Below are 26,868 nucleotides of genomic sequence, written 5' to 3'. Positions count from 1 at the left end.
GCTCCTGACTGCACTGGGCCCCAATTCTGACTGCACTGAACCCCGGTTCCAGGCGAGCCCCTGGAGACCCACGCTCTTGTGGGGGGAGTCTGGACTCTCGGGCGGAGACTCAGGAGCCGGGGAAGGCAGAGGTCTGAAGGTGTGCGTGTGCCAGTGCGCACAAAGGCAGCGGAGGTTGCCACAGGCTTTCCCTAGTGGAAGGGAGTCAGAGGCTCCTGACTGCACTGGGCCCCAATTCTGACTGCACTGAACCCCGGTTCCAGGCGAGCCCCTGGAGACCCACGCTCTTGTGGGGGGAGTCTGGACTCTCGGGCAGAGACTCAGGAGCCGGGGAAGGCAGAGGTCTGAAGGTGTGCGTGTGCCAGTGCGCACAAAGGCAGCGGAGGTTGCCACAGGCTTTCCCTAGTGGAAGGGAGTCAGAGGCTCCTGACTGCACTGGGCCCCAATTCTGACTGCACTGAACCCCGGTTCCAGGCGAGCCCCTGGAGACCCACGCTCTTGTGGGGGGAGTCTGGACTCTCGGGCGGAGACTCAGGAGCTGGGGAAGGCAGAGGTCTACGAGTGCGCGCAAGGGCAAGGCTGACGGGAAGCCAAGACTGTCTGCTCCGCCCTGAGACTCCACCCTATCCAAGCTGAGCACAGAGGCTATTGCAATTTGGCAAGCCTAATCCTATAAGGCTGTCTCCAGCACCGAACTTCTCCCAGCATAGACACAGCTGATCCTTACAGCCAACTGGCCTGGAGGTCAATTCCTCCCAGTGATACCAACAACAATCAAGATTTAACTACAACAAGGCTGTACACACAGTCCACAAAGGGGTGCACCAAGAGTGTCCACCTCAGGTTAACTGGGGAGGCCGACCCACTGGGCCATATAGGAAACCTAGCACACAAATTTACCCTACCAACTCAGGAAAGCAGTGAAAATGCAGCGTCAAAGAAACAGATCACAAACGAAAGAAATGGAGGAAAACAAATGACTGGATATAGAATTCAAAACCACGGTTATAAGGCTTTTCAAGAATATCCTAGAAAAGGCCAATAAATGTAACGAGACCCTCGAAGATATGAAAAAGGACCAACTAGAAATTAAACATACACTGACTGAAATAAAAAATATTATACAGAGACCCAAAAACAGACTAGAGGAACACAAGAATCAAGTCAAAGAATTGAAATACAAAGAAGCAAAAAGCACTCAACCGAAAAAGCAAAAAGCAAAAAAAAAAAATCCAAAAAGTTGAAGATAGTGTAAGAAGACTCTGGAACAAGTTCAAGCGTACCAACATCAGAATTATGGGGGTGCCAGAAGAAGAGAGAGAGCAAGATACTGAAAACCTATTTGAAGAAATAATGACTGAAAACTTCCCCCACCTGGTGAAAGAAATAGACTTACAAGTCCAGGAAGCACACAGAACCCCCAAACAAAAGGAATCCAAAGAGGACCACACCAAGACACATCATAATTAAAATGCCAAGAGCAAAAGACAAAGAGAGAATATTAAAAGCAGCAAGAGAAAAACAGTTAATTACCTACAAGGGAGCACCCATACGACTGTCAGCTGATTTCTCAACAGAAACTATGCAGGCCAGACGGGAGTGGCAAGAAATTTTCAATGTGATGAATAGCAAGAACCTACAACCAAGATTACTCTACGCAGCAAAGCTATCATTCAGAATTGAAGGACAGATAAAGAGCTTCACAGATAAGAAAAAGCTAAAGGAGTTCATCACCACCAAACCAGTATTATATGAAATGCTGAAAGGTATCCTTAAAGAAGAGGAAGAAGAAAAAGGTAAAGATAAAAATTATGAACAACAAATACATATCTATCAACAAGTGAACCTAAAAATCAAGTGAATTAAAAACCTGAGGAACAGAATAATCTGGTGAATATAATAGAATCAGGGGCATAGAAAGGGAGTGGACTGATAATTCTCAGGGGGAATGGGGTATAGGGGGGTTCAGGAAGAGACTGGACAAAAATCATACACCTATGGATGAGGACAGTGTGGGGGGAGGTAAGGGCAGAAGGTGGGATGGGAACTGGGTGGAGGGGAGCTATGGGGGGATAAAGGAGAAACAATTGTAATAATCTGAATAAAGATTTATTTAAAAAAATATGTGATATACATATCATGAAATAGTATTCAGCCTTAAACAGGAAGGAAATGCAGACACGTGGTACAGAAGGGATGGACCTTGAGGACATTATACTTAGTGAAATAAGCCAGACACAAAAGAACCTGAATATAATTTTAAAAATCCTAAATGCTGCTGCTGTGCTATTGTAATATTTATTACAATCATGGTGTTTGTTTTTGCTTTTTTCCCCTTCTTCAGGAAGGAAATGCTGCAGACTTTTCTCTCTTATTAAAGAAGTGATGTTTAGAAGGTGAGGTCTGATAATTATCTAAACTGTTTTAAAAATTGGGGAGAGTTATATTTACAGGGATACAAAATTTAATATACCTACTAGAAATACACAGGAAATGATTTTTTAAAAAAGGGAATCCAAGAAGTGTGTGTAAAGATTATTGTTTCTGAGACATGAAAAGGAGTAGTGGTCTAGCACCAGCCCAAGCAGCTGATTATGAACCATCTGTGCTTTAGGGAGGAAGTTGCAAGAATTGAACTTCCCACTGCAGGCAGCCCTCCTCACTGCTGGGGAGCCACAAGAAAGGGGAATCTACATCAATGTCAGGGTCCTTCTAATGGGAATCAGTGAGGGCCAATCACTGACAGCAGGCAACACAAAACATACTGACCATTCAGGAAGAACAAACCCATGGGGACAACACCCAGCACAATAGCCTAGAGCAGAAGGTGAAAAATTGTATGTTGAGAAGGATCTGGTAATGAGGAAAAAAGGAAAGACTCAGCACTTGACTAAGGTGAGACTAGAAGGGCCCAGCTATTGATCATTTTCTATAACACTTCTACTACGTGTGATAGACCAGGTTCTGCTCTAAAAAGACAAACCCAGAAAATTGAGACCGAGTCCTAGGTTGTCTCAAAATATATGCACTATCAAGTCATTGGAGCAATTTTATAGAAGACCCCATAGGGACTCAAATGTCTTTCCTAGACAATTATTCCACCTCTTGGACTAACAGTGTTTTGGTGGTAATAGTGACTTAGTTGTTGACACAACTTTCTGAGAATCAGTTTAACCAACTTGTGTTCCTAAGATCGAGTTGGGTTGAGTGAGGGGATGGGAGTTTTGAAGGGCAAAGAGGAGAAGGCAGAGCAAGAGGCGGCCAGGAAATGAGGAGGATGGAAAGTGCTGAGAGGGAGGTGTGAGAATAGGACCAGGAGGGAAGTTAGGAAGAAAAGGCCTATTTCGTAGCCATTTGGTTAGCCTTTTATCAGTGTTCCAAATCCTTCCAGTAATTTCCCTTTTGTGTAAGGTCTCTCACTCAGGTTCTCTTTGTTTAAAATATATTTTTATTGATTTCAGAGAGGAAGGGAGAGGGAGAGAGAGAAATAGAACCATCAATGATGAGAGAGAATCCTTGATCGGCTGCCTCCTGCATACCCACACTGGGGATTGAGCCCGCAAGCGAGCATGTGCCTGGACCGGGAATTGAACCGTGGCCCCTTGGTTCATAGGTCGACACTCAACCACTGCGCCATGCTTGCTGGGCATGGTTCTCTTGCTTATAACCTAAAGAATCACAGTAGTGCCGAAACCGGTTTGGCTCAGTGGATTGAGCGTCGGCCTGCGGACTGAAGGGTCCCGGGTTCGATTCCGGTCAAGGGCATGTACTTTGGTTGCGGGCACATCCCCAGTGGGAGGTGTGCAGGAGGCAGCTGATCAATGTTTCTCTCTCATCGATGTTTCTAGCTCTCTATCCCTCTCCCTTCCTCTCTGTAAAAAAATCAATAAAATATATTTAAAAAAAAAAAAGAATCACAGTAGTACAGTTACTTGGTTTTCTTTTGTCTACATGCAGAGTAAAAAAAAAAAAAAAGATCTGGGAACAGATCGCTAATTCAGAAGAGGGTAAATTCAGGGCTTCTGAGCTTGGTGAGAAAAAGCCTACCTGGACAGCTCTCTTTGCGTCAATGAAGAGGTAGGAGCTAACAAAGCATCTCTCAACTGGTTAATTTATACTTTCATCCTATGTCAGAGGCTGAATTAGTTTCTCCTCTTAGAAAGTTGGTGTCTGGCTTTCAGCCTCAAAACTATACACTTCAATCTGCAATCCCCCTCTCGGTTGGCATTTTTCCTTTTGTTATATGTAGATGCATTTTTCCACATTTTTTCCTATATGTTCATGCAACAATCCTGAAAATAGAGCAATTCAACGGCATAAAGACAGCTGTACTTCCTAATAAAAATATCCTCTGAAGGAAAAGAATCTTCCTTGTGAGTGAAATTTTTACTCCAAAATTGTTCAGTTTTTCAATTGTAGTGAAGGAAATGAGCTCAACAGAAAAACCAAAATAGACACACATGACTCCAGATGAATCTAAAGACAATCCTCTGATCTGAGTTACCAGGCAACTCTCTCTCCAAGGATGCTGCCATTTAAATTTTATAGAATAATCAGGCACGTGATTTTGTGACTCAAGAGTCTGTGGGATAATAATGAATTCATCTTTTAATATTTAAAAAAATTATAAGCAGAAACTTCTCTCTTGCTTGGTTCATGTTTGCTGTTTTTTTCTTTCACAGTTTCTTTGTTGTGTGCCTTCAAAGCAAATAGTTTTTCATGTGTTTGGGATTTTTTTTTTTTATCCTTCTGAAAGTGGGGATGGATGAAAAACCATGCAAGGTGCTGATTTTTAGCTGCTTCAGATTCTGACCCTCTGGTTATTAAGATATTTTATCCACAAGAAGCTCAAGAAAAAAAAAAAAAAACTCCACTTAAACATCATCTAAAATAGTAGTTATGGTAAATTCATCCTTATGCCTAGAAGCAAGGTCACTGTACATAGGTAGATAAATAATTACTGGATAAAGAGCTGGACAAAGAAACAGAGCACATACAAGACTGTTTTCATCAATATTTGAAAAAGAAAATCCCTACAGAAGCACAATTGTCTGTTTGGGTACTTGGGTATGAAATCACACACAAGAGTTTTAGAAAAAATGCATGCTAATTTTCCTTTTTTTTTTTTTCCTTTTTCTGGTCTGTACCATGATGTGTTACTCTTCATTCACTTGCTGATTGGTGAAAGCCTAATTTGTGCAAGGGTCTCTTCCACACATGAGTGGAAGAGTCCATAGTCCCATCCTTCAAGGCATTTACCCTCTTGAGATGGACAGAGACATGTCAACAACTCTTGACCAATGATATTGGAGTGAAAATAGTAGGATCTGCTGTCTGTGCCATTACAAGTGGCTCACTACTTAAGGCTTTTTGAAGTTGTTAAATGTTATATATAGTGTGAGCTTCTTGTATTTTTGTTGTTGTTAATCCTCACCCGAGGATATTTTTCCACTGATTTTTAGGGAGAGTGGAAGAGAGAGGGAAAGACAGAGAGAAACATCGATGTGAGAGAAACACATTGATTGGTTGCCTCCTGCACGTGCCCCAACCAGGCCCGGGCTGGGAAAGAGCCTGCAACCAAAGTACGTGCCCTTGACTGGAGTCGAACCCAGGACCCTTTGGTCCACAGGCTGACACTTTATCCACTGAGCCAAACCAGCTAGGGCTGAGCTTGTATTTTTTGTTTGTTTTTTAAATATATTTTTATTGATTTCAGAGACGAAAGGAGAGGGAGAGAGAGATAGCAACATCAATGATGAGAGAGAATCACTGATTGCTGCTTCCTGCATGCCCCCCACTGGGGTCCGAGCCCAAAACTCAGGCATGTGCCCTGAACGGGAATCAAACCATGTTTCATAGGTCAATGTTCAACCACTGAGCCACACTGGCTGGGCTCCCTTGCCTTTTGATGGGAGAAATATGCAGCATAGATTACACTCTAGAGCTGCTCTGTGGGACCAGGCTGAAGCTGCCCTCTGTGGGACTTTAATTTTAAGTACCAACTTGACTGAGACACAGGGTGCTCAGATATTTGGTGAGACATTATTCTGTGTATATCTGCAAGGGTATTTCCAGATGAGTTAGCACTTGAATAGGTAGACTGAGTAAAGCAGATGGTCCTCCCCATTGTGGGTGGGCATCATCCAATCTGTTGAGGGCTTCTTGTTCTTAGGCCTTTGGACGTTGACTAGAACTCATACTATCTGTTCTCCAGCTTCTCAGACTTGGACTAGAACTACATCATTGACTTTTCTGGGTCTTCAGCTTGTAGAAAGCAGATCATGGGACTTCTCAGCCTTTGTAATCATGTGAGCCAATTCCCTTAATATATTTCTTTATATATATTTATCTGCCTTTGGTTCTGTTTCTCTGGAGAACCCTCATATAGCATCCTTGCTTGGTTTCCTCTCCTTTCCTGTTCTGCTTCACCCACTTCTTTTTTTTTTAAATATATTTTTATTCATTTCAGAGAGGGAGAGGGAGCGAGAGATAGAAACATCAATGATGAGAGAGAATCATTGATCGGCTGCTTCCTGCACACCCCCAACTGGGGATCGAGCTCACAAACCAGGCATGTGCCCTTGACCAGAATCGAACCTGGGACCCTTCAGCCCAAAGTCCAATGCTCTATCCACTGAACAAAACCAGCCAGGAGTGCTTGGTCCACTTTCTACTTTCCTAGGAACATTTCCTTAATAAATCACTTCTGCATGAATATGCATCTCAGAATAGGCTTGTAGGGCACCTGACCCTCTAGGGAAATTCCCCAAAGCTTCACCTCTCCAAGGCCACCCTGGCCCCTCCCACAGGATGTCTCATATCTCCCTGTGAAATAATGCCTGGCCCAGCAGGGATCCTTAGAACCTGTTCCTGTGCTACAATCAACATTTGCTCTGAATGGTCAGCACCTGGGCCATGACAGTTGTTAAATATTTTGAATATCGTCCTAACCGGTTTGGCTCAGTGGATAGAGCATCGGCCTGCGGACTGAAGGGTCCCAGGTTCGATTCTGGTCAAGGGCATGTACCTTGGCTGCAAGCACACCCCCAGTAGGGGTTGTGCAGGAGGCAGCTGATCGGTGTTTCTCTCTCATCGATGTTTCTAACTCTCTATCCCTCTCCCTTTCTCTCTGTAAAAAATCAATAAAATATATTTTTAGCCGAAACCGGTTTGGCTCAGTGGATAGAGCGTCGGCCTGCAGACTGAAAGGTCCCAGGTTCGATTCCGGTCAAGGGCATGTACCTTGGTTGTGGGCATGTCCCCAGTAGGGGGTGTGCAAGAGGCAGCTGATCGATGTTTCTCTCTCATCGATGTTTCTAACTCTCTATCCCTCTCCCTTCCTCTCTGTAAAAAATCAATAAAATATATTAAAAAAAAAAAATTTAAAAATATATTTTTAAAAAAATATTTTGAATATCAACCCTGAACCTATTTAAGTGTGAGGGCTAATCTTAGCTAATAAAAGAGTAATATGCAAATTGACCATCACTCCAACACACAAGATGGCTGCCCCCATGTGGTCAAAGATCCTACCCCCATGTGAACACAAGATGGCTGCCACAAGATGGCCAGCAGGGGAGAGCAGTTGGGAAGGACCAGGCCTACAAGGGAGGGCAGTTGTGGGTGATCAGGCCAGCAGGGGAGGGCAGTTGGGAGGAACCAGGCCTGCAAGGGAGGGCAGTTGGGGGTGATCAAGCATGCAGGGAGGGCAGTTAGGGGTGACCAGGCTGGTAGAGGAGGGAAGTTGAGGGCGACCAGACCTGCAGGGAAGGGCAGTTGGGGGTGACCAAGCCTGCAGGGGAGGGCAGTTAGGGGCAAACAGGCTGGCAGGGGAGCAGTTAGGCATCAATCAGGCTGGCAGGGGAGTGGTTAGGGGGTGATCAGGCTGGCAGGCAGAAGCGGTTAGGGGCAATCAGGAAGGCAGGCAGGTGAGCAGTTGGGAGCTAGCAGTCCTGGATTGTGAGAGGGCAGTTGGACATCCCTCGAGGGGTCCCAGATTGGAGAGGGTGCAGGTTGGGCTGAGGGACACCCCCCTGTGCACGAATTTTGTGCACCAGGCCTCTAGTCCTATGCAATAAACGACTGGTTGCTATGACACACACTGACCACTAGGGGGCAGACGTCTCAACGCAGGAGCTGCCCCCTGGTGGTTAGTGTGCTCCCACAGGGGGGGCACCACTCAGCCAGAAGCCCTGAGCCTGGCTCACGGCTGGTGAGCACAGCGGTGGTGGAGGGAGCCTCTCCCGCCTCCAAGGCAGTCAGACATCCCCCGAGGGCTCCCGGACTGTGAGAGGGCGCAGGCTGGGCTGAGGGACCCCCCTCTAGTATAATATAAAAACTAACTAGAGTGTCTACCCCATTCACAAAATTTCCCAGTGTCTGGGAAGACTAAAATATATAGGGGCAGGTCCCTCTTAGTCATTTGTGAGTCACATGAACCTACCACTCTGGTCATGGTTGTTTGGACTAAGGATGGGCACCTCACCTAAGCTGGGCCAATCAGGTTCTCTCCCCAGAAATTTGAAACTTAAACAGAGAGACAGAGCGGTTGGGACTTGTTGGCTTGAGTCACACCATAATGGCATCATCATTGCCCTAAGGGGAAGGTCCATGAACACCTGGTCCTGCCCTATCCAGGGCTTGGATGTTTAACTCTTTCAATAGTTGCATTTCAATAAATTTCCATTTTTGCCTATATTTGCTAGAGCAGCTTTCTGTTTTGTTTTGTTTTTTTGTAACCAGAAGACTTAACTAATATCATATATTAACATCTGGAATAAGCATTACTTGTCTTTTTCACAAGCTTAGTACAGATTAGGCACTCAGTGAATGTTTGGTGCCTCAATAAATAGCTCTCTGCCAAAACCGGTTTGGCTCGGTGGATAGAGCGTCGGCCAGCGGACTGAAGGGTCCCGGGTTCGATTCCGGTCAAGGGCATGTACATTGGTTGCGGGCACATCCCCAGTGGGAGGTGTGCAGGAGGCAGCTGATCGATGTTTCTCTCTCACCGATGTTTCTAGCTCTCTATCCCTCTTCCTTCCTCTCTGTAAAATATCAATAAAATATATTTTAAAAAATAAATAAATAAATAAATAGCTCTCTGCAGGAAACAGAAAAGTACCTTGAATATATACATATATGATTTGGATACATATACAGGCTTGAAAATGGGGAGATGAAGGCAATAGAGTGATTGAATTAAAAGTGTCTGCCTTTTGAAAACCAAAAAAACAACTGGCCTGTGTTTCTCAAAAGTGTTATGTTCATGAAAGATTTTAAAAAGAAGAAAAGTTGAGTAATTGCTGCTGATTAAAAAAGGTAGAGTGTGTGATCATGGTTCATGAATGAGAAGAGGGGAAAGTTACTTGTAAAGGATATAATGGGGCAATTTGGGAGTCTAAATATGTGCTGTATATCAGATGACATAATTATTTCAATGCTATATTTCTGAAATGTTATTATTCTATTGTGGTTATTTAATATAATGTCCTTGTTCTTGGGAACTACACACTGAAGTATTTAGGGGTCAGCTGCATGATGTCAGCAACTTACTCTCAAATGATTTACCAAAACTACTACTGCCACCTGGCCGGCGTGGCTCAGTGATTGAGCATCGACCTATGAACCGGGAGGTCACAGTTTGATTCCCGGTTAGGGCTCGATCCCCAGTGTGGGGCGTGCAGGCAGCAGCCAATCAATGGTTCTCTCTCATCACTGATGTTTCCATCTCTCTTCTCCCCCCCTCTCCCTTCCTCTCTGAAATCAATAAAAATATATTAAGAAAAATATATATACCTTTTTACACTGCTTAAATGACTCAGGACTATGAGTAAGGAGAAATAAATCTAGGGATATAAGTTAATGAATTAAACCATACATGCTGTTGCTTCCCAAGCATCTTGAGTGACAGAGCCAGAAATTTTACCTTCAGAAATCAGGATGTTGCTGTCACCATAGAAAATCAGGTCAGCAGAAGGGTGTTCTCAGGTACAAAACACCTGCTTTTGCTGGTGGTGGCTTCTTAGACAACATGTGGGTGTTAACTGTAGCCATCAAAACAGGCAGAAACCCAGAGAAAAAAAGTTGGGTAGTTGTACCTCCTGCTTATCAGCAGACAGTCTATAGTTATTTTTGAAGTAATTTTGAAAGTTCAAGCAAACAGAATAAGCCCTTTGAAGGATTGTTAGGTACTGCAGCTTAATTAGGAAGCCTGGGTAAGCCAGAGGCATAGGAATGGGGCACAGGGACCCTGAGAAAATGCTTTTGTGTGTGTAGAAGAAAATGGACTTGAACCCGTAAGAACTGTGAAGTGTTTTCATTTTCTGCCATTTGAGAAGGATCTGTGACAAAGGTGTCACCTGAACTTAAGAATAGAAAACAGCCAAAACCGGTTTGGCTCAGTGGATAGAGCGTCGGCCTGCGGACTGAAAGGTCCCAGGTTCGATCCCGGTCAAGGGCATGTACCTTGGTTGCGGGCACATCCCCAGTAGGAGGTGTGCAAGAGGCAGCTGATCAATGTTTCTCTCTCATCGATGTTTCTGACTATCTATTCCTCTTCCTTCCTCTCTGTAAAAAATCAACAAAATATATTAAAAAAAAAAAAAAAAAAAAAAAAAAAAAAAGAATAGAAAACAGTCTATGAAAGACACCTTACTATCTAAGGGTGTGGCAGCTAATGAGAAAAAGGCTTTCTCTCTGAGACTCCAAAGCATTACCTCATTTTGCCCTAGGGTGGCTCAAATCAAAGCAGAGAAACCATCTGAACATAGGGAGCACACCCACTAACATGCTGTTTGTTAACTCTGGACCTGCTGAAGACGGTAGGCTCTTGCTTCCACTCTTTTTAAAAATATATATATTTTATTGATTTTTTACAGAGAGGAAGGGAGAGGGACAGAGAGTTAGAAACATCGATGAGAGAGAAACATTGATGAGAGAGAAACATCGATCAGCTGCCTCTTGCACACCCCGCACTGGGGATGTGCCCGCAACCAAGGTACATGCCCTTGACCGGAATCGAACCTGGGACCCTCCAGTCCATAGGCTGACGCTCTATCCACTGAGCCAAACCGGTTAGGCTTGCTTCCACTCTTTTTTTTTTTTTTTTTTTTTTTTTTTTTTAAAAATATATTTTATTGATTTTTTTACAGAGAGGAAGGGAGAGGGATAGAGAGCTAGAAACATCGATGAGAGAGCAACATCGACCAGCTGCCTCCTGCACACCTCCTACTGGGGATGTGCCCGCAACCAAGGTACATGCCCTTGACCGGAATCGAACCTGGGACCCCTCAGTCCGCAGGCCGACGCTCTATCCACTGAGCCAAACCAGTCAGGGCTTGCTTCCACTCTTAATTCCATCCTTGCAATAGGGAGACAGGGCACCATGTATTGAGGTGTTTTATTTATTAAATGTGCCAGGCACTCTGCTAGGCCATCATTCATACACAGTCACAAAATCTCCTGGACAATTCAATATGGCAGCTAGTATCCCCTCCCACTTTTTTACTAATGAGGAGACAGCCTCAGCGGGGTGAAATGACTTGTCCAAGACCACACAGTGGGGGAGAGTAAAGATTAGCACACAACTCCATCTGATCCCAAAGCTCAGGCTCTTGGCTGCAAGGAAATGCCCAGACAGACTGAAGTGTCCGCTGCCCTTCAGAGCAGCAGGAAGATGTCCACAGTCTGCCCCGTGCCTCCCTTGCTACTTAGCAACATTTCCTGGCTGAGTGTGATCCTCAAATCAGCATCTGCCAGCATCTCCTGGAAGCATCTTAGACTTGCAGAAACTCAGGCCCCACCCCAGACCTACTGAGCCAGAATCTGCCCTCTGGAGAGGAAGCCGAGAGGACAGAGGACGTGACCACCTTCCTCACGGAAACATCTATGACAGCCTTTAATGAAGTGCTAATTATCCTGTGGCAGAATGCAACTCTGAAAACCTATTTCTGTGCCCTTTGTCAATTCTTTGACTTTTAAAGGGTGTTCTACTTCAAAAGGGGTGTCACTTCTAACTGACCCCTTGAAAGAACAGAAATCTCCATCGATCCAGCAGGGGGAAGAAGGAAGGGAAGTATTAGAAAGGTTTTGCTGGTAAGCCTAGCCAGCTGCATTTACTGGCCCGTGGGTAGTAGAAGGTAATGCTAAATATTAACATCTAAGAAGATTAGCGGAGATTGTAGGAGGAAGATTTTCATTGCGTTAAAGGTCATTTATTCCCAAATCTCTTCATTTCAAGGGAGCCTCAAACAGTCCTTGAGGAGGGGCCTCATAGTGGAAGTGACAGTGTCTGCAATACACATCAGACCTGGAGTCTACGTCTCCATTCAACAAACAAGAAAGGTTCTAGCTGCCCTCACAAAAGTGCTTTGCCTTTCCCAGTGTAGTTTTCACTGAGTCAGTCTGACCCAATGGGCTGTGTTCCCTCTGGTTTATTTTTGTTCCTAGGCACCCCACGAAACCTCATGGTTCTTCCAAACGTAGGAAGATATATTTTATCTTATGTGTAGTCAGCTGATGTGGAAGGAGGCACCCATTCAGGTCCCCAGCATCAGAAGAACATAGCCTCCCTTCTGGTTGGGGAGCCAGTTGTCTGATCATTCCATCTTCTGTGTCGTGATGTAATTTAATTTCTAAAAACAACCCAAGTCTCGAGTCTGAGTCTGGCCCATGTGTGCTTCTTTCAGAGGCTTGTCAAGGGCTTGCTTACATGTGTGCCAGGAGAAGTGGTACATAATTGCTAAAAATTGCAAGTGGCTAAATCTCTTTGAGATGCAGTTTCCTTATCTGAAAAACAACAAAGAGGGTTTGGGAGGAAACCATCTCCGGGGTTCCTGCAAGTTCAAGGACTCTGATCCTGTATGTTGGCACACCTGGCCTGTCACTCAGCAGCCAACGAGTTATCTCCACCAGGGAGTGCCTGTAGAACGCAGCCCCTTAACTCTGTCCTCAGACTTTCGGTCTCATTCCCTTTTGACTCTGTAATTTCACACCCAAGGGTACATTTTGACAAAAATACCCAGAGGTCATGTGGTGTTCACCACAAAGGTGTTCACCACAAATTTACAAAGGTATTTAACACAAATTTACAGAAGAATGGCCAAGGAGTTCATGGCACATTCAGGTGATGGCATATGACTGAGATGACAGAAACATTTTCAAGAATTGTCAATGACATTCAGAATATGTTTGAGCCCCCTGTGAAGGGATTTCCATCTAAAATGGAACTAGAGGATATGAAATGGAGAATCTCAGGTTTCAGGAATACAATTACACATTACATCATCTAGGACAGTGGTCGGCAAACCGTAGCTCGCAAGCCACATGCGGCTCTTTGGCCCCTTAAGTGTGGCTCTTCCACAAAATACCATGTACAGTGCGATTGAAACTTTGTGGCCCATGCACAGAAGCCAGTTTTTGGTCTGGGCGAGTCTATTTTGAAGAAGTGGCGTTAGAACACTCAAGGGGCCAAAGAGCCACATTTGGCTCGCGAGCCGCGGTTTGCTGACCACTGATCTAGGAGAACAAACTTCGCTGAGAGACCAATTTCCCGTAAAATGCCTGATTTACAGAAGACCCAGACTTATCTCCTGGCCAATGAACATCTGCCAAAAACCCTTCTCCATCCTCAAGCCAATGAACTTACTGCTTGGACTCGGACTGGACTTCCCCTCTGTTCCCTTTGCCCATGAATACAGCCCTCTACCCCCACACTTAACCTCAACAGACTCACTGATAACTTGCTACAGCAGGTGTTTCCTGAATTGCAATTCCTCTGCTATTCCCAAATCAACTCAATTTCTGGTCACTTGAGTTTTCCTCAGTTTACTTTATTTAGGTTGACACATGGTGTGCTGAAGGAAGAAAAGATTAGAAAACCATACATGTAGAAGATCCCAATATGGAATTATTCTATAAAAATTCTGAATTTTATTTACATATTTTTAAATTTGTCTATTTTGTTTATATATTTATAAAAGATCAGAAAATGGACTTACAGGTGATTTTCCCCCTTCTTTACCATTTTCTGTATTTTCTTAGTTTTCTACAATTACCGGAAGTATGTATTGTTTTTATAAACCAAAAGAAAGCAAAGGTGTTCTTTGTTCTTAGGAGAAGAATTAAAATAGAACATGTGTGGACCTTCTTATTTGTCTGCAAGAGCGCTAATGTGGGTACCCAGCACTATGCTAGACATCTTGTACTCATCAGATTTAACTGTCACGGCCATCATAGGTAATCAACAGTGTCCTGCATCGTCTAGATATAGATGATGGAGTCTGAGCCCTGTTCTGCCTGGTTTCTTGCAAATACTGTTGTCTCAGTTTTCTGCTGAGTGTCAGTGGCATCATCTTCTGCCCACGCTTGTGCTGACTCTACAGGGAGAGGGTGACCTCATTTACTCTGAGTACAGTTGGAGAAGGGGGATGGAAATGACAAATGGTGAGGGCTTCAATTCTAATTGGCTTTTGCTCCACAGCCAGTAGCTACAGCTGGGTTTTCTGCTACCTTACTTAAAGGCAAACATACCTTGCAAGGCAAAAATGGTCTTTCAAAAAGACAGACTCTATATTTTAAATGAGGAACACAATGCTTGTTTATGAGTCTGTCTTTGACACTTGTAACAGATGCTGTTAGTGCCCCACCCATATGTCCTTTGCCTACCTGGAGGACTTCCTATGCCTCTCTGTTTGAGGACATTCTCTGACCTTGGAGGATGGGGCTGTTCAGGCCCCTTTAGGGGGCCAGAAGTGTCAGTTAATGTCCCAGGAGCAATCTTCAATCATTGAGGAGTGGGAGTTGGTGTATCAGTACCCCAACTCATCCCTCAGAGGGACCGTTTTGAGGCATGTACCTGCAGACTCTCAGAGAGTCCTCAGCAGGATTAAGCACCAATTGCCCACAACTGAAACTTGCTATTTAACATCTGCTTTACCGGCTCTCCACTCTCCCCTTCTCCCTTACCTTATGTGGTCCTGAATAAACTACTGGCACCAAAATCCTTGCCTCAGAGTCTGCTTCTGCATTTGAGGGAATCCAACTAAAAGAACCTCACTCCTTGTGAATCTGACAATGTTCTTGGGCCATTTGGAACAAAAGACATCACCTTTATCCCCCTGAACTAAGGTGGTATTAGGGATGTTGAGTTCATCCATGGTATAGGTCATAAAGCATGAAGGTGCCCTACATTCCAGTGGTTTGAAACTCTCCAAGTTGGATATGCTTAGCACCAGTTAAAACTCCTGGTGCCAGTAAGCAGTGAATTGTTTCCTGTTACTACAAAGAAGAACTCATTCTGGTCACTGGTTGCAAAAAAAGACAGAACCTACTTCATTTCCCTAAAGTTATGAAGACGTTGCCCCCTAGGCAAGTGAGCTTTTAAATTATTGTACCCTAAAAATAACATTCTCATTCCCAAATGGGTTATAGAAATTGAAATGGTGGGGGCTGTGCTGGCCATAGGGAGCTTGCCGATTGGTCTGCAATGGCAGAGGTGGAGGAGACACTGAAGTGACGTCAGAGCCAGAAGGGAATGCAGAGAATCATCATGATGAACACAGAAGTCATTCCGATTAAGAGCACCATGAACAATCCCACCACCACACAGTACGCCAACCTCACGCACAACTTCATCTTGAAGGCCCAGAGCACTGTGTGAGAAGTTGACCCTCAGAATAACCTCACCTTCCTTTGAATTTACTCCAAGAAAAATGAAATTATAGTTGCACCATATAAAGACTATTTCTTGATTGTGATTAAGAATCCAACTGAATATCAACCAAAGAACCTGCATGCATATATGCATGATCCATGGATACAGACAATAGAGTGGTGAAGACCTGGGGGGGGGGTGCTCAAAGAGCACTAGAAGAGGTCATTGGGGGAAAAGGGGGGACATATGTAATACTTTCAACAATAAAGATTTAAAAAAAGAAAAAAAGAAAAAAATCCAAATGAATAAGCCACTCTCTTGGCTTCACATGTCATTCCTTAATTTAATGTCCCCCAAGAATAACAGTGTTAATTATGTCAACCAACTGGCAGGTAGAAATCACCTTAGAGTCCATGCAAACCAATTCAGTGACCAAGGTGGGATGCAGCTCCACCCCATCCCACTAGTCACTCCTCTGCTGGCCAGTTGCCTCTGAGATCTTAGGAGGGCCTTCTTTCCTCAAGTCCAGGTTTTGGAGCAAGAGCTTGTGAGAAGCCTATACCCTGCTTCCTTCTGACCTTCAGTTCACTTTGTTGCCCTTGGAAAAGGCTGTTTTTCTTTAACTAAAAATAACTGAAACTTGAAGAAGAAAAAAAACTGAAATGGTGGGTTATTTTCATCCACCTCCAGAGCAGCTGCTCAGGAACTCTGAATGCTGGAGGGAATTATGCAATGACTTGGTGCTGTCTTCGACTTGGCAAAGCAAATCATTGTGCTGTGATGGGCTTTCAAGGTAATGCAATAGGACATTTGAGGTTCTATGCAGGAAGGGAAGAAAAAGGATGAAGACTAGGACAGATGAAGAGAGGACTACATGTCTGCATTACCTGCAGGGCCTATCTACCTTCCTGCTCACTTTCGCGAGCCTCCTGCCCTCCCTGCTGGCACCATGCTCAGGAAGGCCCTGATCCTCTCTGCCTTGTTCTCCCTGTCTGTGATTTCTCTATACTACCCCTAAAATTGATCACTGACCTAGAATTAACCACTGACTTCATACTGTCAACCACTCACCTAGGGTTGACCACTGACTGCGAGAATTCGCTGACAGGTATCTGGAAAATACACAGGCTTTTGAACTGTCTTCTGATGTGGAGTCAAGCACCCCAGCTTTGTAGAAGAAGTCACAGAGACCACAGCCGATTGCAATTCAATTCCCACAAACCAGCCCAGCACCTCCATGGGAAGCCACAAGTTCTCAATGCTTGTTTAAAATGAAACAAATTCTCCATTAGCTATGATCATTACTCTGCAGCCCACCACTTTCTAATATTCTGAGCTTCTGAACAAGCCTACCATTACAATATAGGAGATTGTGTAATTATAGAAAACATGGAATATACCTACCCAGTTGAGGAGAAAGTACAGAGTAATGGGAATTATACACAGACCGAGGAAAGGCATTTCTTAACTATTTCACATTTAATATGGGGTCAATAAACGTTCATTTGAACTGGAAAAAAAAAAAAAAAAAAAGACTGGATGGGCTTTGTGAGACCTAAGAGTATTTTCCAAACAACAGGAATGAATGATAATTAATATTTGTATTATGCTTTCTACCTTACAAAGCACTTCCATATACTTAGCCTTACTCAATCCTTAACAGCCCTGTGAGTAAGTATTTAACCCATTCATGTATAGATGAAGAAACTAAGGCTCAGAGAGGTCAAGTAATATGCTGCAGTAAACCCTGTCAATATAGCTGAATGTCAGTTGCCACATGACGTCACTCTTGGTAGTTTTCTTTCTTTTTTTTTTTTAAATATATTTTATTGATTTTTTACAGAGAGGAAGGGAGAGGGATAGAGAGCTAGAAACATCAATCAGCTGCCTCTTGTACACCTCCTACTGGAGGTACATGCCCTTGACCAGAATGGAACCTGGGACCCTTAGAGTCTGCAGGCCAACACTCTATCCACTGAGCCAAACCGGGTAGGGCTCTTTTTTTTTTTTTTTTTTTTTTTAATATATTTTATTGATTTTTACAGACAGGAAGGGAGAGGGATAGAAAGTTAGAAACATCGATCAGCTGCCTCCTGCACACTCCCTACTGGAATCGAACCTGGGACCCTTCAGTCCGCAGGCGGATGCTCTATCCACTGAGCCAAACCAGCTAGAGCGGTAGTTTTCTTATAATCAAGAGGGCAAAGAAATATCTCTGTATGCATACCCTAACAAAAAAATGGGAAAATTAAATACAGATCACAATGACTATGTATTTAAAGAAAATTATGAGAGCATAATTTTTTTTGTGGAAGAATATTTCTAAATGTTTAATGTGCACAGTATGTGTATATCAAAAGAAGAGAATGTAACATGCTGTTCTGAAGTGGCCCATAGGAAGAGTTACAATGGGTAGAGAGCAAAAAGGCCTGCTGAAAAACTTATTCCCTGAAAAAAATGGGGTTTAGCTCAGTTGGTTAGAGCATCGTCCCAATATGCCAACTTTGTGCATACAAGAATCAACCAATAAATGCATAAATAAGTGGAACAACAAATCAATGTTAAGTAGTGGTCCCAAATTACACAGATAGTAAGTGGGGGAGTGAGGATTCAACCCAGATAGTTGGACCCTAAATTCCAGACTATCCACCACTGCCTTCTCCTTGAGAGCGATAGGCTAAATGGATAAACTAATCTATACCAACATTAATTTGTTACCTAATATTAGTTTATTATTTCTTCAGAAAACATAAAACCATAATTCATTATATGTATAGAGGGCCCTAAAGAAATGAATCTAATGAAGGGATTTTGCCCTTATGACAAGCCACTGCAGATATAATTTGAAGGTGGTATTTTTTCTCATGCCCCTCAGATCACACTCTAACTTCAAGGAAGGCCAAAGGTTCAGCAAACAAAACTTTAAAGAGAAATTTGGGGAAAAAAATACTCTTTTGACCATGTGTACTCCACATAGGGAACACACATATCGGATGGAAATCAATGAAAACACAAATATCACTTCAGGACTGTCTTACCCTTAAAGGTTTAAGAAACTTGGCTTAAATTCTCCTTCCTGAGGCTGGGCAGCTCCAGTCCTGCCCAGGATTTTAGACTCCACTTCCTGGTGCTTGTTTATATTCTTGTTGTCTCCGTGTCATGTCTAGATACAAAACTCTACCTCCTTAGTGGTTCCTGCAAAAATATCAATGAGACCAAGCATGTGATCTTTCCTGTTTTTTACTAAAGATTTTAAGACACAGAGGAAAGGATCACATCACTGATAACACAGCCATCTTCCATCTCCTGAGGCCCCAATCGGTTCCTCAGGTCACACCTCTTTCAAAAATCCTTACACGCTCTACACATGGAGCATTGGGTGGGCAGTCCCCCAGCACTGGCTGCTTCTCTCAAGAGGAACAGTCCTACGAAGCCACCTGTTTCTCTGGCTTTCAGTCACCCTTTCCCCTAGAATTCTGATAAATACAAATTTTTAAATTTTGTTACAGTAAGAAATATTAAAGAAAATGATGAGTTAAGATAACCTGATTACCATTCCCTCACAAGAAAATCTACAGATTTTCTATAGATAAGCTATTGGAATAAATAAAATAGTTCAGCAAAATAGGATCATAGGATTGATATATAAACATTAATAGCATGCCAATATGCCAGGATTATTATATTAACAAACAATAATAAATTATAAATGAATCAATATACACTGAGTGGCCAGATTATTATGACCTCTGAACGCATAATAATCTGGCCACTCAGTGTGTGTGTGAGTGTGTGTGTGTGTGTGTGTGTGTGTGTATATATATATATATATATATATATATATATACACACACACACACACACATACACTAGAGGCCCGGTGCATGAATTTGTGCATGGGTGGGGTCCGGCCAGCCTGGCCAGGGGGAGGGGACATGGGTGGTTGGCCAGCCTGCCTGCTGGTTGAACTCATGGTCAAGGGGACAATTTGCATATTAGCCTTTTATTATATAGAATATACACTGAGTGGCCAGATTATTAGGCGTTCAGAGATCATAATAATCTGGCCACTCAGTGTATATTTTCAAAGATTCCATTTAGCCTATTTGCAAAAATTATAGGGTACCTAGTGATAAGTATAAAAGAAGTTGTCCAACAGAACAACCCAACTGTTCCTCTGAGGAAGAGTGAATTAAATAAACAGTGGTTAGCCCTAACCGGTTTGGCTCTGTGGATAGAGTGTCAGCCTACAGACTGAAAGGTCCCAGGTTCGATTCCGGTCAAGGGCATGTACCTTGGTTGCGGGCACATCCCCAGTAGGAGGTGTGCAGGAGGCAGCTGATCAATGTTTCTAACTCTCTCTCTCTCTCCCTTCCTCTCTGTAAAATATCAATAAAATATATTTTAAATAAACTGTGGTTAATTCATACAGTAGAATTCTATTCAGCAATTAAAATGATCTCTACCTATATATCTACATAGCTCAATCTTGAAAATATTGGGTAAAAAACAGCAATTTGCAAAATGTACACATCATATGTAATTCATATAAACATTTAAAACATGCAAAACAACCTGGCTGGCGTGGCTCATTTGAACCAGGAGGTTCAGGTTCGATTCCCGGTCAGGGCACATGCCCGGCTTTAGGCTCGATCCCCAGTGGGGGGTGTACAGGATCAGTGATTCTCTCTCATTATTGATATTTCTATCTCTCTGTCTCCTTTCCTCTCTGAAATGAATAAAAATATATATTTTTAAAAAGAGTATGAAAGGCTTTTATTTTTTTAAATATAATTTTATTGAAAGGTGAATTTCGTTCTTTGCAGATGTATGTTTATACATACAATTGTTTTGTATGTTTTATTTTAAAAAAATATATTTTATTGATTTTTTTTACAGAGAGGAAGGGAGACGGATAGTTAGAAACATCGATGAGAGAGAAACATCGATCAGCTGCCTCCCGCACACTCCCTACCGGTATGTGCCCGCAACCCATGGTACATGCCCTTGACTGGAATCGAACCTGGGACCCTTCAATCCGCAGGCCGACGCTCTATCCACTGAGCCAAACCGGTTAGGGCTGTATGTTTTATTTTTTAAAACATATTTTTATTGATGTCAGAGAGGAAGGGAGAGGGAGAGAGAGATAGAAACATCAATGATGAGAGAGAATCATTGATCGGCTGCCTCCTGCATGCCCCACACTGGGGATCGAGCCCACAACCCGGGCATTTGCCCTGACTGGGAATCAAACCACAACCCCTGGTTCATCGGTCCAAGCTCAAACTCCGAACCATGCCCGCGGGGCACCTTTCATATTCTTTAATAACTTTCTTTGTGTGTGCTCTAAACATGTTTATTTTACAATGTCCAAATCACACACAAAAAATACTTTAACCCTTAGTAGGTAGTCAGAGAGACTAACCAAATATAGTAAAATAAGAGACACAACTCCTTGATTGAAATTTAATGATGGTAGAAAGGTCAGATTAGATGTGAAATACTTTGTTCTTATTTTGAGAGGTTTTTAGGTAATCATGAGACAGGACAAATCATTTTACATTCCTGCCTTTGTGTTCATATGTAGGGGCTCAACTATGAAGTTCCTTCCAACTCTAATGTTTTACGAGATCCTGGAACTCTAAGCTCTTTGTGAGAGTTTAGAACTCTGATCAGCTTGCCAGGAGAGACCTGCTCCTGGCAAAAGTTAAAAGCAGTCTCCTTCTATCAGCTGGAGAGAATTAAGCAGGGAATGCTCAGGATACTGAGGACAATGTGGAAAGGAAATTGACACCTAGACTTGGCAGGCAATTAGGAACCAGTAGGAGCAGTGAGAGGAGGGATGCTGAGAATGTTAGTCCTGCAGATGAGATAATTGTTCTGCTTTGTTGGATAACAGCAATGTTTAGGGAACAAGTATATCTACTTTGTTCTTAAGTATTGGGATATTTTGAATTCTATGTTATATGTATATCTCTTTACCTGTAGTAAAAGTTGATGGTAATTAAAATATATACTATCAATTCAACAGTTGCATATTTGTTTGAAATGATGAGTATAAAGGAATTATAGTTATGTTTTTAAAGAAAAAGTCTTTATTTTTTAAATACATGCATTGAAATATTTATTGATGAAATGATACCATGTCTTGAACTTGCTTTAAGATAATTCAGAGATGGCCGAAACCGGTTTGGCTCAGTGGATAGAGCGTAGGCCTGTGGACTGGAGGGTCCCGGGTTCGATTCCGGTCAAGGGCATGTACCTTGGTTGCGGGCACATCCCCAATGGGAGGTGTGCAGGAGGCAGCTGATCGATGTTTCTCTCTCATCGATGTTTCTAGCTCTCTATCCCTTTCCCTTCCTCTCTGTAAAATATCAATAAAATATATTAAAAAAAAAAGATAATTCAGAGATGGAGGGTGATAGCAGAAATCAAACTAAAATAAGATCGGCCATGTGCTGTTAACTACTGAAGCTGAGTGATGGGTACGTGGGGTTCATTATACCATCTCTCTATTGTACTGCATGTTTGAAATTTTCCATACTAAAAAAAGGCAAAAATAATAGTAGTGAAATAAAATGCTTCGTGGGTTAATTTCTTTTCTCAATTATCTATACTTGCAGAAATTCTACCCCCTTTGACTTAGGCCTACCACTTGCCTGGGGCATCTCCCCAATGTGAGCCCACAACATTTGGTGTGAATTTATTTGCTTGCCATGCTATAATAAAATTTTAAGTCAATGTTGAAGTTGATTTCATAATGACAGAATTGTAAAAACTTTTCAAAGAAAATTAGAATTTTCATCTTTTTCAGGAAGGGATACTATCAGAGTCTCCCATATTGGATGGACCAGTGAATCATTTCTTTTAGAAAAACGGAACTTAGATTTGTAAAGCACCAACAATATGTCAGGTACTGTTTGAGCACACTATTTTTTATTTAACAAAAACTGATTTAATTAGAAATACATCATATTATGTCCATCTTAGAGATGAGGAAGCTTGACCTTGCTGAAGTCACATTGCTAACATATTTGGGGCCAGAATTCTAGTCGATGGGTGGACAAATCCAAAGCCTGTGCTCTTTCTACTGCATAACCTTGGTTTGTAGCTCAGCAGTATGAAAACCCACCTGGAAGCTTTCAGAGATGCAGACTCTCAAGCCCCACCCGCAGTCCTACTAAATTAGAATCAGCATTTTAACAAATGCTGGAATTCATATGTACATTTAAACCATTTAAACATTAAGAAACCCTTCTCTACAAAACACCTTATAAGATTATCTCAAATAATAATAGACATTTCTGCTAACATTTATATGGTCCTTACTATAAGTAAGATTTTGTTTAGTCCTCACAACTCTAGTAGAGTTGAAAGATAGTCAGCCTACAGAATTTAAATAACTCCAAGGTCACAAAGTTACTAAGTGGCAGAATTTAGATTTAAACCCCATGTACCTCACTTCAAACATTGAATCCAAACATTTTATTTACTCTAAATGATGAAAATTAGCTGTCTATATCACTCAATTTTTCATTAGTATTGTTTAATCTAATACTTAGGTCTGATAGTGTGGACAAAGTCTCAAATGTCAGACTCAATATAATAGTGCTGCTATTTAAAACACATTTCAAAACCATGAGATCATATAGCCAATATACTTCTTAGACCGGAGCCAGTGTATCCAAATATATCATGGTGAAAATTCTAGTATGTTTTCTGGCTATTCCGCATTTACCAAAGGGTGAAGTGAAATATAAGATGAGCTTGACTCCTCAAAACAACCCTGGGGATTTACTAAGGAAGGATTAGAAAGGATGCTCTGCTTTTCTATTTATTTTATTTATTTTATTTTATTTTATTTATTTTATTTATTTTATTTATTTTATTTATTTTATTTTATTATTTTATTTTATTTTATTTTATTGATTTTCACAGAGAGGAAGGGAGAGGGACAGAGAGCCAGAAACATCGATGAGAGAGAAACATCGACCAGCTGCCTCCTGCACACCTCCCACTGGGGATGTGCCCGCAACCAAGGTACATGCCCCTGACCGGAATCGAACCCGGGACCTTTCAGTCCGCAGGCCGACGCTCTATCCACTGAGCCAAACCGGTTTCGGCTCTGCTTTTCTATTTCATTTTTATATTCCAAGGCAACTCTAACTTTATGTTTCCTAGTAGTAAAATGCTTAAGATCATTAGAATCTACTCAAACACCTTCAAATAAACAACTCTTTTACTTTATATGGTGTAAAATAACTGATTCATTTTGCTTATAAGAAATTTCCTACTGGGCAACTCTTTTGTACTCTTTCCCATGTGAAGAAAAAAAAAACCCACAAAGTTTTTGTTGGTGCAGAATATCCTATCTAGTAAGAGTAATATGCAAATCAACCATCACTCCGTTACACCAACAAACCACGCTCACAAGCCACACCCACCAGCCAATCAGGAGCAAGTATGCAAATTAACCCAACCAAGATGGCTGGGTTTCCCCGGCGATGGAGAAAGCCAAGCTTTCCGCACATCCTGGCCAGCCCAGGCCTCCACTCCAGCCTACAAAGTTTCAATTACAGAAGATAAATAAATCCCAACAAAAATGGCGGCAGCCATGGAGCTGGAGAGACCAGGAGGCTAGGGTTGCCCCCAACGATGGAGGAAGCCAAGCTTTCCACACACCCTGGCCGGCCCAGGCCTCCACTCCAAGCTACAAAGTTTCAATTATAGAAGATAAATAAATCCCAACAAAAATGGCTGCAGTCACAGAGCGAGCAGGAGGCTTGGCTCCGCTCAAGGCTACAAAATTTCAATTATAGAAGATAAATAAACCCCAGATACCAGGGCCTCCGCTTGGGTCGCTGGGGGGCATGGCCGGCCTGCAAACCACCACAGGCCCCTCGCCCAGGCTGCCCCACGCCCCAAGGGAACCCCCACCCTGATCCGGGACACCCTTCAGGGAAAACCAGCTGGCCGCCACCTGTGCACCAGGCCTCTATCCTATCTAATAAAAGAGTAATATGCAGATTGACCATCACTCCAACACACAAGATGGCTGCCCCCATGTGGTCAAAGATCCTGCCATGTGGACAAAAGATGGCCACCACAAGATGGCCAGCAGGGGAGGGCAGTTGGGAGGGACCAGGCCTGCAAGGGAGGGCAGTTGGGGGTGATCAAGCCTGCAGGGGAGGGCAGTTAGGGGTGACCAGGCTGGCAGAGGAGGGAAGTTGGGGGTGACCGGGCCTGCAGGGAAGGGCAGTTCGGGGGGACCCAGGCCTGCAGGGGAGAGCAGTTGCGGGGGACCAGGCCTGCAGGGGAGGGCAGTTAGGGGTGACCCTGCCTGCAGGGGAGGGAAGTTAGGGGCAAACAGGCTGGCAGGGGAGCAGTTAGGCATCAATCAGGCTGTCAGGGGAGTGGTTAGGGGGTGACAGGCAGAAGTGGTTAGGGGCAATCAGGAAGGCAGGCAGGCGAGCAGTTGGGAGCCAGCAGTCCTGGGTTGTGAGAGGGATGTCCGACTGCCCGTTTAGGCCCAATCCCAGGATCGGGCCTAAATGGGCAGTTGGACATCCCTCAAGGGGTCCCAGATTGGAGAGGGTGCAGGCTGGGCTGAGGGAGACCCCCCCGGCCCTCCCCCTCCCCCTGCCCCCCCCCCCCCCCCCCCCCGTGCACGGGAGGGCAGTTAGGGGCAAATAGGCTGGCAGGGGAGCAGTTAGGCACCGGGCCTCTAGTAGTAGTTCATAATGCCCTGCAGTTCATAATTCTAGGCTTACTTTTAGTAAAAGCAGTAAGAAACTATAATTAACTCTAGACTAACAGTAGATTGAATTATTATAAATATGAAATCACCTGCAGCTACAAAAGAAAGCACATTTCTAAAAATACCAGGGAATTTCATATTTTTTCTACTTTGCCTCATATAGGGCTGCCAAAGCAGAAAAACTGGATGACTTTTATGACGGAGTGTTGGCATATCTCAATCTATAAAATCAATTATTAGATATCTTTTCCTTTAGGAAGGAGGTTGGCAGAGTATAACACTGGAAATCTAAGAAGTAAGCTGCATTAAAGTCACAGGTTTTTTTTAAAAGGTAATGGATTTGAACTTCAGAGTATTTGATTACAAGGAAATGAGATCCTCCAAAAATACACCCCAGCTAATAGTATACTAATCAGCGAACCTTTATCTTTCTTCTTTTCAGTGGTAAAGAACAGATTAAAACAATGACACTAAGTATTCTAAAAATCCTATCTATTCTGTATTTTAAAATGTATAAGTAGATAATTAAAATACAATGATGAAGAATAAATATTTTTCTAGCCTATAAGATAGTCTCTTTGTTTTTCCTGTGCATTTTACTGGTTGTCTATTCAAGCTACTGTGAATGTAAATTGATTTATAGGTTGTTACCCTTCCAATCATCACATATTTCCTAGGAATGAATTATTTATAGTATGGTGGTAGGTTCAGCCTGAAATAAAAAGACAATTCAAAATATTACCTTATCTAGGAATTTAAAAATATTCAGGGTGTATTTTTCAAAGAAATAAAATTTTTTTCTTTGTAAAATTTAATCCTAAAGTATGCTTGCACACAAACACACACATATGCATATACAGGCATTGATTTTTTAAGAAGGAGGGGGTGAAATTCATCTTAGACCTACAAATAGAGGAGATTTTCTTTCTAGTGTTTTCTATGAAGGGAAAACACTCCTTGTTTATTTCCTTTTCTTTTGGTTTTTGGCTTTTCAGCTGGCATTTATATCCACTGTGATTGCCAGCATTTGGCACAGTGGGTGAAGTAAGTCTTATCTGAAAATCTGCTGGAGGCAGTCTGTGGGAGCTGGTACAACAGGAAGCAGCTCAAGGGGTGGCTGCCTTGTCCTAGTTCTCAAACACAGAAGGAAATATCCCCAATAGAAAGAGGAAGTGGTCTCTACCCCCCATTTCAGCCAGTTTTCTACAGAGCTCTGTGCCTGTCAAATGACGACTTTTCTTGAGATAAAGAAATGGCTAAGTGTGGCCTTCAGGAAGCTGATGAGTAAGCAGGGGATGATGGTCGAGAGAGAGAGAGAGAGAGAGAGAGAGAGAGAGAGAGAGAGAGAGAGAGAGAGAGAGAGAGAGAGGTGTAACTCCCAACAGATAGAAAGCTGGGGAGAGGAAGAGCTGTCTATTTTCTGGCTAGCATTCCATTTCCCACTTCCAGGCCCTGAGGC

General features: G+C 42.9%; 1 protein-coding gene and 1 pseudogene across 4 annotated transcripts in view; one reads left to right on the top strand and one right to left on the bottom strand.

Moving 5' to 3' along the window:
- The window catches only part of CNOT10 (CCR4-NOT transcription complex subunit 10), a 109,506-nt gene that overhangs the window by 78,491 nt on the left and 4,147 nt on the right, over nt 1–26,868 (bottom strand). The gene's annotated exons all lie outside the window — the stretch shown is intronic.
- Nucleotides 15,485–15,835, top strand: LOC308250634 (dynein light chain roadblock-type 1-like; annotated as a pseudogene). Its single transcript has one exon. The product of its transcript is annotated as a dynein light chain roadblock-type 1-like (transcript).

The sequence above is a fragment of the Plecotus auritus genome, assembly GCF_963455305.1.
Source record: "Plecotus auritus genome assembly, chromosome: 6".
Lineage (NCBI taxonomy): Eukaryota > Metazoa > Chordata > Mammalia > Chiroptera > Vespertilionidae > Plecotus > Plecotus auritus.
Note: the sequence above shows the minus strand (reverse complement) of the source record. Positions and strands in the feature narration are given on the sequence as shown.